Here is a 14,256-nt window from a genome sequence, read left to right as displayed (position 1 = left end):
GGCTCAATTCTTGACCAGTCCTACCTGGGTAATATCTCCATTCTGTGTATCTCCCATGGGGCATATCAAGGAGAGTGAGCTACCAAAATGTCAAAGAAAATTAAAGAGGTTGTCTCATTCTATAGTGTACTGCTCATTACTTAGGTTACCGTCCTCTGCCACAGTCTATCAGAGGTTACTGGTTTCCTAGGCGCAGCTCTGAAGCTGGTCGGAGTGCAGTATCTGAATAGTTTCAATGTTCCTGTGCTCTTCCGATGTTGCAAAGGCAAAGCTGCTTCTGCTTACAGCTTGGGATAGCGCTCAGTTTGGGCAAGCTGTGTGACCAATTGCCAATCATTGACAGTGCATCACCCGGTAAGTAGAAAGCTGACAGTGTAACGGTGCGCTCCTGATGAAAGAACATTGGAAAACTTCTTTAATACCTATCTGTCTTGTATTCTGCAGTTTCGACTTCCGGCTACTGGCTTCAGAATGGGATGGATGGGTTGGTGAGTGAATAGAAAATGCAAAATTTCCTAGAACTCAGATGAACAGAAATTAAGTTACAAAGCTGTAGGGCTGGGGGGTTGATAGTTAATTTCCTAAGTATCATGAATGGGGTGTGAGTGGGTGTTATGTGGTCTGTATGTGTAGAAATGATGGTGGGAGGGGAGAGTTGTAGATGCAATGGTGTTGTACAAATGCAGGGGGATTGAACAGGAGAACTGTGGTGTGTGGTTTGCACTGCTTCCTCACATTTTGTGTCATAGGTAAAAGCTTTAGAATACATGCTTTATGTTGACCATGTGTGCAGTATTCGGGGCTCAAAGGGCTGCATATCAACAGTGCTGCACAGGCATAACTTAAGCCCCGAGAACCTAAATCTGTAGAGCAAAAATATAACTTCCGGTCCGAGCTACATTGGATTTGTCCATTAATTTCTATAGGACTGTTTAAAGCTTTGTTCTGTACATATGCCCCAGTTGTATGCAAGTGTATTGCTATAAAGTTGCACAAACACCAACTATTGAGTTCAGTTGGAAAAACCTAACACACGGCCTAAAAGTTGATAATAATATAGAATAAAAAAGTGATGAGAATTATATTTAATAATTTTTTTTTGTTTAATGTTATGAATAATATATGTTTAGGGGTAACTATCATTAACAATTGACATATTTCATAAACTTAAAGGTTTGTCTGGCCTTAGGCTTCAAGTCTGCTGTCACTCTATTCTCCGGTGTGGGGGGTCATGTGACCACAAGGAAGGGATTTGCATATATATATGACCACATTCCAACTAGACTGTGTCTGGCATCGCTGAATACACTTACCGTATTATTATGCTTTGTTTATATAGCACCTTATTCCACAGCGCATAAGCCCCCGTCACACACGAGAGATCGCTTCTGAGAAGCGAGATCGCTTCTGAGTCACAAGTTTTGTAACGCAACAGCGATCTCACGAGCGAGATCGCTGTGTGTGACACTTATCAGCGACCGACCCACCTGCCGGGTATCGCTGATCGTCCTCGAATGGCCTGGACATTTTTTGATCGTTGGTCTCCCGCTGGCCAGCACGCATCGCTGCGTGTGGCAGGCGGGAGACCAGCGATCAGCGAGCTGGAACCTGGTAACCAAGGTAACCATCGGGTTTCTAAGCACCGCACGGCGCTGCACCCTGAAAATTATATAGTGCAAAAAGTACACAATTGGTGAGGTATTAGGTGATGGAATTGAGGGTAAACTGATTAGATTTGCTGATGACACAAAGCTAGGAGGGATAGCTAATACTAGAGAAGAGAGAGAGAGGATTCAAAAAGATATAAATAAACTGGAGAAGTGGGCAGCAACTAACAGAATGTTTTTTAACGGAGAAATGCAAAGTACTACATCTGGGCAATAAAAATGAAAAAAGCATATACAGAATGGGAGGAATAGGGCTAAGTGACAGCACATGTGAAAAAGACTTGGGTATACTAATAGATCACAGACTGAATATGAGTCAACAGTGTGATGCAGCAGCAAAAAAGGCAAATGCAATTCTAGGATGTATTAACAGAAGCATACAGTCTAGATCACGTGAAGTCATTATTTCCCTCTACTCCTCTTTGGTCAGACCTCATCTGGAATATTGTGTCCAGTTTTGGGCACCACATTTTAAAAAAGACATCAACAAACTGGAGCAAGTTCAGAAAAGAGCGACCAGAATGGTGACCGGTCTGCAAACCCTGTCTTATGAGGAAAGGTTGCAGGATTTGGGAATATTTAGTTTGCAAAAGAGAAGACTGAGAGGAGACTTGATAGCTGTCTACAAATATCTAAAGGGCTGTCACATTGTAGAAGGATCAACTTTATTCTCATTTGCACAAGGAAAGACTAGAAGCAATGGGATGAAACTGAATGGGAGGAGACACAGATTAGATATTAGAAAAAACTTTTTGACAGAGTGATCAATGAGTGGAACAGGCTGCCACGAGAAGTGGTGAGTTCTCCTTCAATGGAATTCTTCAAACAGAGGCTGGACAGACATCTGACTGGGATGACTTAGCGAATCCTGCTGTGAGCAGGGGGTTGGACCAGATGGCCCAGGAGGTCCCTTCCAACTCTACGATTCTATGATTCTATGGGACCCGTAAGGGTGAGGAACTTTAGCGCAGTTTACGGGCTCAAGTATTTTGGCCAAAATATCAGCTAATACCTCACTAATTGTGTACTTTTTGCACTATATAATTTTCAGGGTGCAGTTAGTTTAGTGTAGGGACCCGTAAGCGTGAGGAACTTTGGCGCAGTTTACGGAATCAGGTATTTTGGCCAAAATATCAGCTAATGCCTCACTAATTGTGTACTTTTTGCACTATATAATTTTCAGGGTTCAGCCGAGTCCAAACACGTTTGGTCTCGTATGAGGGGTGTTCACACTGGGATGCATTGAGGGTGTGCTGGCCACCCCACCTAGTCGAATAGTAGGGGCGTGACTAATAGGCTGTAAGCCAGACACTGTGTAGTTCCCTTGTGTGAACAGCACCCTATACGGGCCTTTATTGTGCAATTTTATACTGGGCAGTCACCCCCTCCAGGAATGGGTAGGTGGAGAGTGGCTGTTAATCTGGTATTTTGCACCTGTGTTGCTAACATCTTGCTTTATGGGCTGGCTGCACCCTGCAGTGCATTTGTTCTTAGACCTGGGCAGGTAAGTGTTGCTGCCTTCTTTTCTGCTGTTTAAAAATGAATTTTTGGAGACCTTGAGTCTTCTTTAGTGGCTTGCTATTTAGCTTCCTGTAGCTCCAACCTCCTCCCCGCTCAATAGAGTTGTAAAAAAACAACTTCCATCTTAGTAATGGGAAAATCCTTATTTACTGAATAACAGATTTTACTCATGAATTGAAAGTGAATGATCAGTCCAGAATGAGAAAGAAGCAGATTAATCTGATAAGATATATTACAAAATTGCTTAATTTCATGTGTGATACTGCTTCATGAAATGAAAATTAAAATGTTGGTTGCTCTTTAGATGTAGTGTACGTCTATTAAAAAAACACAATTTAGCTATTTGAGTGATTCCCAACCTTAAATGGACTTCCACTTCCATTCCTGCCTTAAAGATGCTTCTTCCTTCCCATTGCTATCATTTATCTGAGATGTTTTAGAAAACAGAAATCTGTCCTTACTGTAAAGTGAAAAGTTTTGAGGAAACTTTGTTTTGGGGAGCCCTGATCAGCTGAATTCTATTTTACACTTTTTCTTCTTAAAGGGTAACTATACTTGCAAGAAACTTTTCAGAATAAGTGGGTCCGGTGTCTGTACATAAAGAAAAAAAATTATGGCCCTGATTCAAGACCATAAATTTTCTCACCGGTCTTGATGAGGTGTCATGGTGGAGTCAGTCGCTTCTGATTCAACAGAGAAAGGAGGACGGGCAACACAAACAAAAATCACAATGTGTATACACAGATGCTGCAAGCAATGTGGCAAAACCACAATGTATGAGAACGAAGAAAAAGAACCATATTAATGCCTGTGCACACCCAAAGCACTAGAAAATAAAACAAATTAATTTATTGAAATATATAGCAATACAAATACATTAAAAACAATAAAAACAGACCAGAAATATGTCCTCATAACATAAGAATTATTTGGAAACCCAGTGCAACCCACCCATAAAATAATGGAAGCTATCCTACCCCTAAATGTGTTATGATAACAACTTGCACTAAAATAAATATAGAAAATCTAGACAGTGAATGTGAATGGAGATTAATTGCAACAATATAATGCCAATGCCAGAACTCCTGCATGATTTCCATTCAACCTCCATGCAGGGACGCCAACATACTCACACCGCGGCAGTTCTGTGAATTCCATGTCTCGTGCTTCCCTGCTTTCTGTGCGTACTGCAAGAGCCTCCCGGTGTCGTGCCTAGGGCGCATGAGCTACCCTATTCTTAAAGGGGCATCGCGCATACTTTGAAAATGCCCCCAGCCAATGGCTGTGAGGTATCCTGTATAAAAGCCCCCTTCCCCAGTAGAGAGGTGCCTGAGCAACCCCTGTAGTTCCTTGTGTTGTGTGTGCGCAACTGTATGTTGCCAGGTCACCTGTCCATGTAGTTGTACGTGCACCTGATCCCCTGGTCCTTGTGTGGCCAGGGCCTGAATCTGAAACTGCATCTAGGGTTCAATGAACCCAAAAGTGCACCTGGCGCTCCCTTGTGTCTGAAGTCGCAGCTGGAGATCCCTGAACCCGCACTGGCGATTCTTGAACCCTGAAACCATATCGGCGGTACCTGAACTCTAGGGCCGCACTGGTGGTATCTGAACTCTGAAGTCGCACTGGCCTGTACATGAAAACTGAGGCCGCACACCGGCCTGTAGCTGAACACTGAAGCCACAATGGCGGTACCTGATCCCAGAAGCCGCACCGGAGGTATCCAAACCCTGTAAACATTCCTTTAGTACTTGAATCTGCACCTGTCTCAGTCCTGTTTAGTATTCAAGGGTCCGTACTGTTGAAGCCTATTCTAGTATCTGAATCCAGCCCTGTCTGTGACTGTGCCAGTATCCATTCTACCATTCTAGGATTCAGAACCTGTGTAATCTGAACAGAGTCCAAACACTCTCCTGCCAGTTACTCCGAGACCAGTCTGTCAGCAAGGCTGACTCCTGACGTCAGCAGCTGCAGTACCGGGGACTGCCTAAGAGTGGTACCTGGCGGCTACCTGCAGCTTAAACCTGACTCCACCATCAGGATGGTACGTAATAAGGGACGGTGTTATACATAATAAAAGAGGAAACTATGTAACTAAGGATGGTGTTACACAGAATTAGTGAGTACACTATATACTAAGGAATGTAAAAGGAAAAAAAATGTTGATATAGCCCCAAATTTTTCATTTTCACAAGGGTAGCAGGAGAAATTTGACAGTATAATTATTTTGACATTTCTCCTGAGTACGCTGATACCGTATATGTGGTGGAAAACTACTGTTTGGGTGCACGGCAGGGCTCGGAACGGGAGGACTGCCATTTGACTTTTGGAATGCAAGATTCGCTGTAATCTATAGTGGACGCCATGTCATGTTTGCCACTGATGTACCTAAATAGTGGGATTCCCCCTCATTTTGATAACTACACCAATCAAGGAACTTATCTAGTGAGAACCTTGAACCCACAGGTGCTTCACAGAATTTTACAACGTTAAGTCGTGAAAATTAAAAAAAATACTTTTGTCCTGCAAAAATGTCGGTTTTGCCCTAAATGTTTCATTTTCACAAGTGTAAGAGGAGAAAATGAACCATACAATTTGTTGTAGAATTTCTCTTGAATACGCCGATACCACATATGTGGTGGAAACCTCCTATTTGGGTGCACGGCGGGGCTTGTAAGGGAAGGAGCACAAGTTTTAACTTTTGAAGTGCTTAATTGGCTGGAATAGAAAGAGAATGCCATGTCACGTTTGCAGAGCCTCTGATGTGTCTAAACAGTGGGAAACTCCCAGTAAGTGACCACAATTTGGAAACTACACCCCCTCAAGGAAATTATCTACAGGTGTGGTGAGCAACTTGCACCCACAGGTGCTTCACAGAATTTTATAATATAGAATCATAGAATCGTAGAGTTGGAAGGGACCTCCTGGGCCATCTGGTCCAACCCCCTGCTCAAAGCAGGATTCGCTAAATCATCCCAGTCAGATGTCTGTCCAGCCTCTGTTTGAAGACTTCCATTGAAGGAGAACTCACCACTTCTCGTGGCAGCCTGTTCCACTCATTGATCACTCTAACTGTCAAAAAGTTTTTTCTAATATCTAATCTGTGTCTCTTCCCATTCAGTTTCATCCCATTGCTTCTAGTCTTTCCTTGTGCAAATGAGAATAAAGTTGATCCTTCTACAATGTGACAGCCCTTTAGATATTTGTAGACAGCTATTAAGTCTCCTCTCAGTCTTCTCTTTTGCAAACTAAACATTCCCAAATCCTGCAACCTTTCCTCATAAGACAGGGTTTGCAGACCGGTCACCATTCTGGTCGCTCTTTTCTGAACTTGCTCCAGTTTGTTGATGTCTTTTTTAAAATGTGGTGCCCAAAACTGGACACAATATTCCAGATGAGGTCTGACCAAAGAGGAGTAGAGGGAAATAATGACTTCACGTGATCTAGACTGTATGCTTCTGTTAATACATCCTAGAATTGCATTTGCCTTTTTTGCTGCTGCATCACACTGTTGACTCATATTCAGTCTGTGATCTATTAGTATACCCAAGTCTTTTTCACATGTGCTGTCACTTAGCCCTATTCCTCCCATTCTATATATGCTTTTTTCATTTTTATTGCCCAGATGTAGTACTTTGCATTTCTCCCTGTTAAAAACCATTCTGTTAGTTGCTGCCCACTTCTCCAGTTTATTTAAATCTTTTTGAATCCTCTCTCTCTCTTCTCTAGTATTAGCTATCCCTCCTAGCTTTGTGTCATCAGCAAATTTAATCAGTTTACCCTCAATTCCTTCATCTAAATCGTTGATAAAGATGTTGAACAATACAGGGCCCAGGACAGAGCCCTGTGGTACCCCACTTGAAACATTCTTCCAACTGGATGTGCAGCCATTTACGACCACTCTTTGGGTCCGATCACTAAGCCAGTTATGAATCCACCTAACAGTTGCCTTGTCCATTCCATACTTAGTCATTTTTTCAATAAGGATTGTATGAGAGACTTTGTCAAATGCTTTGCTGAAGTCAAGATATACTATATCTACAGCATTTCCTTGATCCACCCAATCAGTGATACCGTCATAGAAGGAAATTAAGTTAGTCTGACATGACTTATTAGTTAGAAACCCATGCTGACTCTGTTTAATCACTTCATTCTTATCCAGGTATTGACATACATGTTGTTTAATAATTTGTTCAAAGATCTTTCCTGGTATAGAAGTCAGACTCACCGGCCTATAGTTGCCTGGGTCCACCTTCTTCCTCTTTTTGAAGATAGGAACAACATTTGCTCTTCTCCAGTCTTCTGGCACTTCTCCTGTTCTCCAAGAATTTTCAAAGATTATGGAGAGGGGTTCAAAAATTTCTTCTGCTATCTCCTTCAGTACTCTGGGGTGTAATTCATCTGGACCTGGAGACTTGAATTCATTTAGGTTAGCTAAGTGTTTCCTCACTATCTTTCTGTTTATAGATATCCTGGATTCTTCTATTCCCTTAATAGGACAGTGAATAACAGTTGATGTTGCATTTCCTTTCTGAGAGAAAACAGATGCAAAATAGGAATTTAAAAGTTCAGCCTTCTCAACATCCTGTCTTACCATTTCATCATTTTCATCCTGTAAAAATCCTATAGCATCTTTGATTTTTCTTTTACTTTTGACATATCCCCAAAATCCTTTATTATTGCTTTTGACATCTCTTGCAAGCCTCAGTTCATTTTCAGCTTTAGCTAATCTGATTTGTGCCCTGCAGGTTCTGCAGACAGCATTATATTCTTCTTTAGATATGCCTCCCTCTTTCCATTTTATAAACATTTTTTTCTTCCTTTTTAGCATGTGCTTAAGTTCTGTGTTCATCCATCCTGGTTTCCTTATATTTAGACATGAAAATGAAAAAGTACATTTATCCTGCAAAAATATTAGTTTTGCTCACAATTTTTTTGTTTTCAAAAGGGTAAAAGGAGAGATGGACCATCCAATTTGTTGTGCAATTTCTCCTGTGTAAACCGATACCCCATATGGGGTAAAAAAAAAACTACTGTTTGGGCACATGGCATGGTTTAGCAAAGAAAGGAGCCCCTAACATGCCAAAACATTAGAAACCCTCACAAGTCGCTCCATTTTGGAAACTACACCTCTTGAGGAATTCATCTAGGGGTGTAGTGAGCATTTTTATCCTTCAGGTAATTCACAGAATTCTAAAACAGGCTGAGTAAATGAAAAATTACGATTTTTTTACCACTAAAATGTTGCTTTGGCCCCAAGTTTTAATTTTCCATAGGAATAATAGGAAAAAATGAACAATACAATTCAATAAGCAATTTCTGACGAGTACACCCATATGTGTTTGAAAACAACTTTTGAGGCACAGTGGAAAGCTCAGAAGGGATGGAGCGCCATATTACATAGTAACATAGTTATTAAGGTTGAAGGAAGACTTTAAGTCCATCTAGTTCAACCCATATCCTATCCTAACTTGCCCTAACATGTTGATCCAGAGGAAGGCAAAAAAAAACCCATGTGGCAAACAGTAAGCTTCACATTGGGGAAAAAAATTCCTTCCCGACTCCACATACGGCAATCAGACTAGTTCCCTGGATCAACGCAATATTAAGGAAACTAGTGTACCTTGTAACATTATACTTTTCAAGAAAGGCATCCAGGCCCTTCTTAAATTTTAGTAGGGAATCACTCATTACAACATCATATGGCAGAGAGTTCCATAGTCTCACTGCTCTTCCAGTAAAGAATCCGCGCCTGGGACTATGCTTAAACCATCTTTCCTCCAGACGTAGAGGATGCCCCCTTGTCCCCATCACAGGTCTAAGAGTAAAAAGATCATAAGAAAGGTCTTTGTACTGTCCCCGCATATATTTATACATTGTAATAAGATCACCCCTAAGCCTTCGATTTTCCAAACTAAATAACCCCAAGTGTAATAACCTGTCTTGGTATTGCAGACCCTCCAGTTCCCTAATAACCTTGGTCGCTCTTCTCTGCACCCGCTCCAGTTCAGCTATGTCTTTCTTATACACCGGAGACCAGAACTGTACATAGTATTCTAAGTGTGGTGGCACTGGTGACTTATATAGAGGTAAAATTATGTTCTCCTCATGAGCATCTTTGCCCCTTTTAATTCATCCCATTATTTTGTTTGCCTTTGCAGCAGCTGCCTGACACTGGCCACTAAATGTGAGTTTGTCGTCCACCCATACACCCAGGTCTTTTTCAGTGACAGTTTTGCCCAGTGTTTTACAATTAAGCACATAATTATACATCTTGTTCGTTCTACCCAAGTGCATGACCTTACATTTATCCCCATTAAAGCTCATTTGCATTTATCAGCCCAAGCTTCTAGTTTACATAAATCCTCCTGTAATATAAAATTGTCCTCCTCTGTATTGATTACCCTGCAGAGTTTAGTGTCATCTGCAAATATTGAAATTCTACTCTGTATGCCTCCTACAAGGTCATTAATAAATATATATATTAGAGTTCTAATTTTGCTGGAATGGTTTGAGGGTGCCATGTCTCATTGATTGAGCCCCTGAGGTGCCAGAATAGAAGAACCTCTCCATAAGTGACCCCATTTTACAAACTATACCCCACAATTAATTCATCTAGGTGTGCAGGAAGCATGCTGACACCACACATGCCTCACAGAATTTTATACTATTGGGTGCTGAAGAAAGAATAGTTACATTTTTACAACTAAAATGTTGTTTAGCACCAATTTTTTTTTTATTTTGATAAGGGATAATAGGAAAAATTAGACCTCACAGTTTGTTGTGCAATTTCTCCTCAGTGCACCAATACCCTATATGTAATCGCGAAATAGTTTTCAACAATAATGGAAGGCTATGAAGGAAGGAGCGCCATAATTTAGTGCAGATTTTACAGTTATGGTTTGCGGATGTCATGACTCACTGGGAAAGCCCCTCAGGTGTTAGAACAGCAGAACCCCCTGTAAGTGACACCATTTTACAAACCACCTCTCAATAAATTAATCTAATGGTGCAGTGATATCATTTTGACACCACAGGGGGTGTCACAGAATTTTATACCATTGGGCAGTAAAGAAGAAATAATTACATTTTTACCACAAAAATTTAGTTTTAGCCCCAAATTTTACATTTTCACATGGGATATGGGTAAAAATGACATCAAAATTTATCTTGCAATTTCTACTGTATGTGGAAATACCCCATCTGTTTCTCTACTGTACTGTTTAGCCACACAGCGAGATGGAGAGAAAGAGAGCTATTTCTCTCTTGGAGAACAAATTGTCGTAGAATAGTTTACTGACTCCATATACAGAGCACTTAAGTGCCAGAAGAGCAGAATCCCCTCGCTATTGACTCCAATTTGGAGATTACACCCCTGTAGGAATTTATCTACAGGTGTAGTGATGATTTTGATTCAATGGTTGTTTTCCATAAACAAGCAGAAGTGGATGTTGCCTAGTGAAAATTGCAAATCTGCCAGTGTAGTATTTAGTACATTGTAGTGCCCATATATTATGCCAACTCGTGCTTCTGGAAACATGAACCTGGATAAATTCAATTAAGATTTTGAATGCAAGAAAACCCTCCTGAATGAAGTTATACTTTTAGTACCCCACAATGAAATGCAATGCAATATAGATATAGTGATGATGGCTTGAAAACTGCCCTGGTTTCGAAGAGGAAATATGGCCCAAAACAACAGTGAACAAAATAAAGTGTACTGAGCATAAAGCCATATATAGTATAGTAGGTCAAAGTGGCTCAATTAGTGAGATATATACAGAGGAGGTATATTATTACATTACCTTAAGCGGTGGCAGTACCCCGACGCACGTTTCACGTGTTGATTTTTCGAGGGGAGTGTATATACACTATCTATATTGCATTGCATTTCATTGTGGGGTACTAAAAGTATAACTTCTTCCAGGAGGGTTTTCTTGAATTCAAAATCTTAATTGAATTTATCCAGACTCTATTTTAGCCCATTATATTCTTTTTGTGAAGTTTATTTCTTAAACTCCTATATGTTTAAATTTTATATCTGGATTTATATTACTTGTATGGAATTGGTCTATTCTTTCTTTACCAATATTTCATTACCTTTAATGATTGCATATTTTGTCCCTATCTCATTACTTTTGTTTTTTATTTTTTTTTTTAATATTGTCTCAATAAAATGTAATATTTTATGGCATTTAGCTTTGTTTCCCTCTTTGATTTATGCTTAATTTAGAAGCAGCCCCTAGGAATTTCTCTATTTGGTATAAAGATAGGCTCAGGCTGGTATAGAGATAGATGCAGGCAGGAGCAGGCTGGTACAGCTGGCAACTGACTGGTGGGTACTTGACAACTAGCAAGCGTGCTAATAACTAACTAACCATGTTGCTCAGACACCTCCATGCAGAAGATGCCTTAAATAGTAAATGTCCCCAGCTATTGGCTGGGGACACTTTAGGCCGGCGTGCATGGCCCCTTTAAGTAAGATGGACGGAGCGCGCCCTAAGCACAGTTCCAATGCAATCTGCACGGCATGCACGTACCTCAGGCAGCCGCCGACAAGGAGGGAGGAGGAAGTGCAGGACAGGGGCCACGACGGTGAGTGAGCAGGCATCCCTGCTGGGGAAGAGGGGCAGCATGCAGGGATGCCGATGCTCTAGTCTCCATTTGCCTCATCATAGAGAATCTTCCATCAAGAATTTCAACTGAATCACGTATTTCAGAGGTTTACACGAAAATCCAGGTGTAAGCGCTCAGCTCAGAGTGCAGGATAAATGTGAGCCGAGCCATACAGTGATGTTTGACAGGCAGAATGAACTATCAACAGCAGGTCAATAATTTGTTTTATTTATTTTTTTACGCCGTTCACCTTGTGGTATAAGTGATTAGACTACTTTATTCTTCGGGTTGCTGCAATTGAAGAGCTACCAGATTTAGATAATTTTTTTTTATGGTTGGCTGCTATCATGCACTAAAAAAGTTTTTATTTTTGCATCCCCATATTTTGAGAGCTATAATTTTTCTATATTTCTGATCATTTATGCTGATCATGGGGAAGCTATGTGGGTTTCATACTGATCATGGGGAGGCGATATGGGGAATCTTACGTGTGTGCTCATACAATATATATATAGAAGGGGCTGTGTGTGCTCATACGAGATATAGAAGGGGCTGTATGCAAGCTCAAATGGTATATAGGAGGATATCAGCATACTTAATTCTGCTCAATATTAACTGATACAATTAATATTAATGTAAAATATGTTAATATTAATATTGAGCAGAATTAATTTCTGCATGTTGGTTCAGCCCTCCACAACAGTCACAGTCTCTCATTTGGCCCCTCAGGAAAATGAATTGCCCAACCTTTTCTTAGACAATGCTCCTCACATGGACAGCTTCCAGTTTCCATTTCCATTTCAGTTTCCAACGATTGGGCCCTCGCGATGGTGTCACAGAGTCGCCAATCTGAAGGGAGAGTGAGCTCCCACCCTCTCCCTGCTTTCTAAATACTGTGATCTACAGTACATAGAATGATTTAGGGGGTTAAAACCCCAGTACGGGCACAGCTCCTTGCAATGATAGCTGAGGCTCAGCTTTCACTTAAGCCGATCTCCCGGCTCCAATTGTGCGGGCACTGCTTCTGTGACGGCATGATCGCCATGACATAAATTGACGTAATTTTGGGGGAACCCTATCCGACCATGACGTAAACTTATGTCAAATATTGTGAAGGGGTTAAGACAAGTAAACTAGATCAGAGGGCTGCTGGGATAAAAAAAACCTAGGTGCACGCCTCTTCATGAATCAAGAGGGTCTGATGAGTGGCTTCTGGCATACGGAACAACACAGATAGTCACGCCAATATCTAACCACTATGACTTGTATCCTGAATTTTTATCAGTTTTCACATCTGCATAATTAATTTACAATCCACTGGGAGCTGAGGGGAGAAGACTTTCTTGTGTGAAACATGCCACACACAGTACTTAGTTGTGCCAAAATTTTGCAACTTTTCAAAGCTTTTACACAATTTTTGGCCAATAACTAAAGGCCCCGTTACACTTAACGATGTCCCAGCGATCCCACCAACGATCTGACATGGATGGGATCGCTGGGACATCGTTAGACAGCCCATCCAGCGATCAGGACCAGCGAGCAAGCTAGTTTCCAATGTAAATAGCGGGTAACCAAGAGCCGCGCAGCTCTTAGATACCCGCTGTTTACATTGGAAACCAGCATGAAGCGTCGCTGATCGTTGCTCTCCTGCTACCACACGCAGCGATGCGTGCTGGCCAGCGGGAGACCAGTGATCAAGAAAACGGCCCAGGACGATCCTGCACGATCAGCGATACCTGGCAGGGGGGGCGGTCGCTGATCCATGTCACACAGCGATGTCGCTGGCGCGATCGCTGTGGCGTCACAAAATCAACGATCTCGCTGGCGATATCGCTGTGTGTGACAGGGCCTTTACCATTATATAACTTGTATCCTGCATTTTAGAAAACTTTCCCTCAACATAGTTAATTTGCAATTCAATGGAAATTGGAGAGAGAAGACTAGCTTGTATGATCTCTGCCATACCCAGCACAGCACAGAGACACAGAGATTGATTCCTGCTCTTCATTTACTTTTGTAGCATACAGGGAAAGCTGCAGCAGCAAAGACAAAATTATGCAGAAAAGCCGAGCTTTCTGGATGTGAATCAGCTCTGTGGTGAGGTAAATGACTCGTTAGAAAGTTCAACTCTTATTTATTTCTCCCTCTACTTGTTTCCTCTCCCTGCTGCTCAGCTGTCAGAGTAGATGAAACGTTCAGGACACATGGGAGTGGGGAAGAAGTTTCTGATAACTGGGGAAGAAAGCTAATTTATCTGATAGCATACAGCAGGTGAAATAGGTATTGAACATGTCACCAATTTTCTAAGTAAATATATTTCTAAATGTGCTATTGACATGAAATTCTCACGAAATGTCAATAACAACCCATCCAATCCACACAGACAAAGAAATCAAACCATAGATGTCCATTAATTAAGTTATGTGTAATAATGAGAAATGATACAGGTAAGAAG

The sequence above is a fragment of the Dendrobates tinctorius genome, unplaced genomic scaffold, assembly GCF_039654945.1.
Source record: "Dendrobates tinctorius isolate UK_male_01 unplaced genomic scaffold, ASM3965494v1 ptg000032l, whole genome shotgun sequence".
NCBI classification, from domain to species: Eukaryota; Metazoa; Chordata; class Amphibia; order Anura; family Dendrobatidae; genus Dendrobates; species Dendrobates tinctorius.
Note: the sequence above shows the minus strand (reverse complement) of the source record.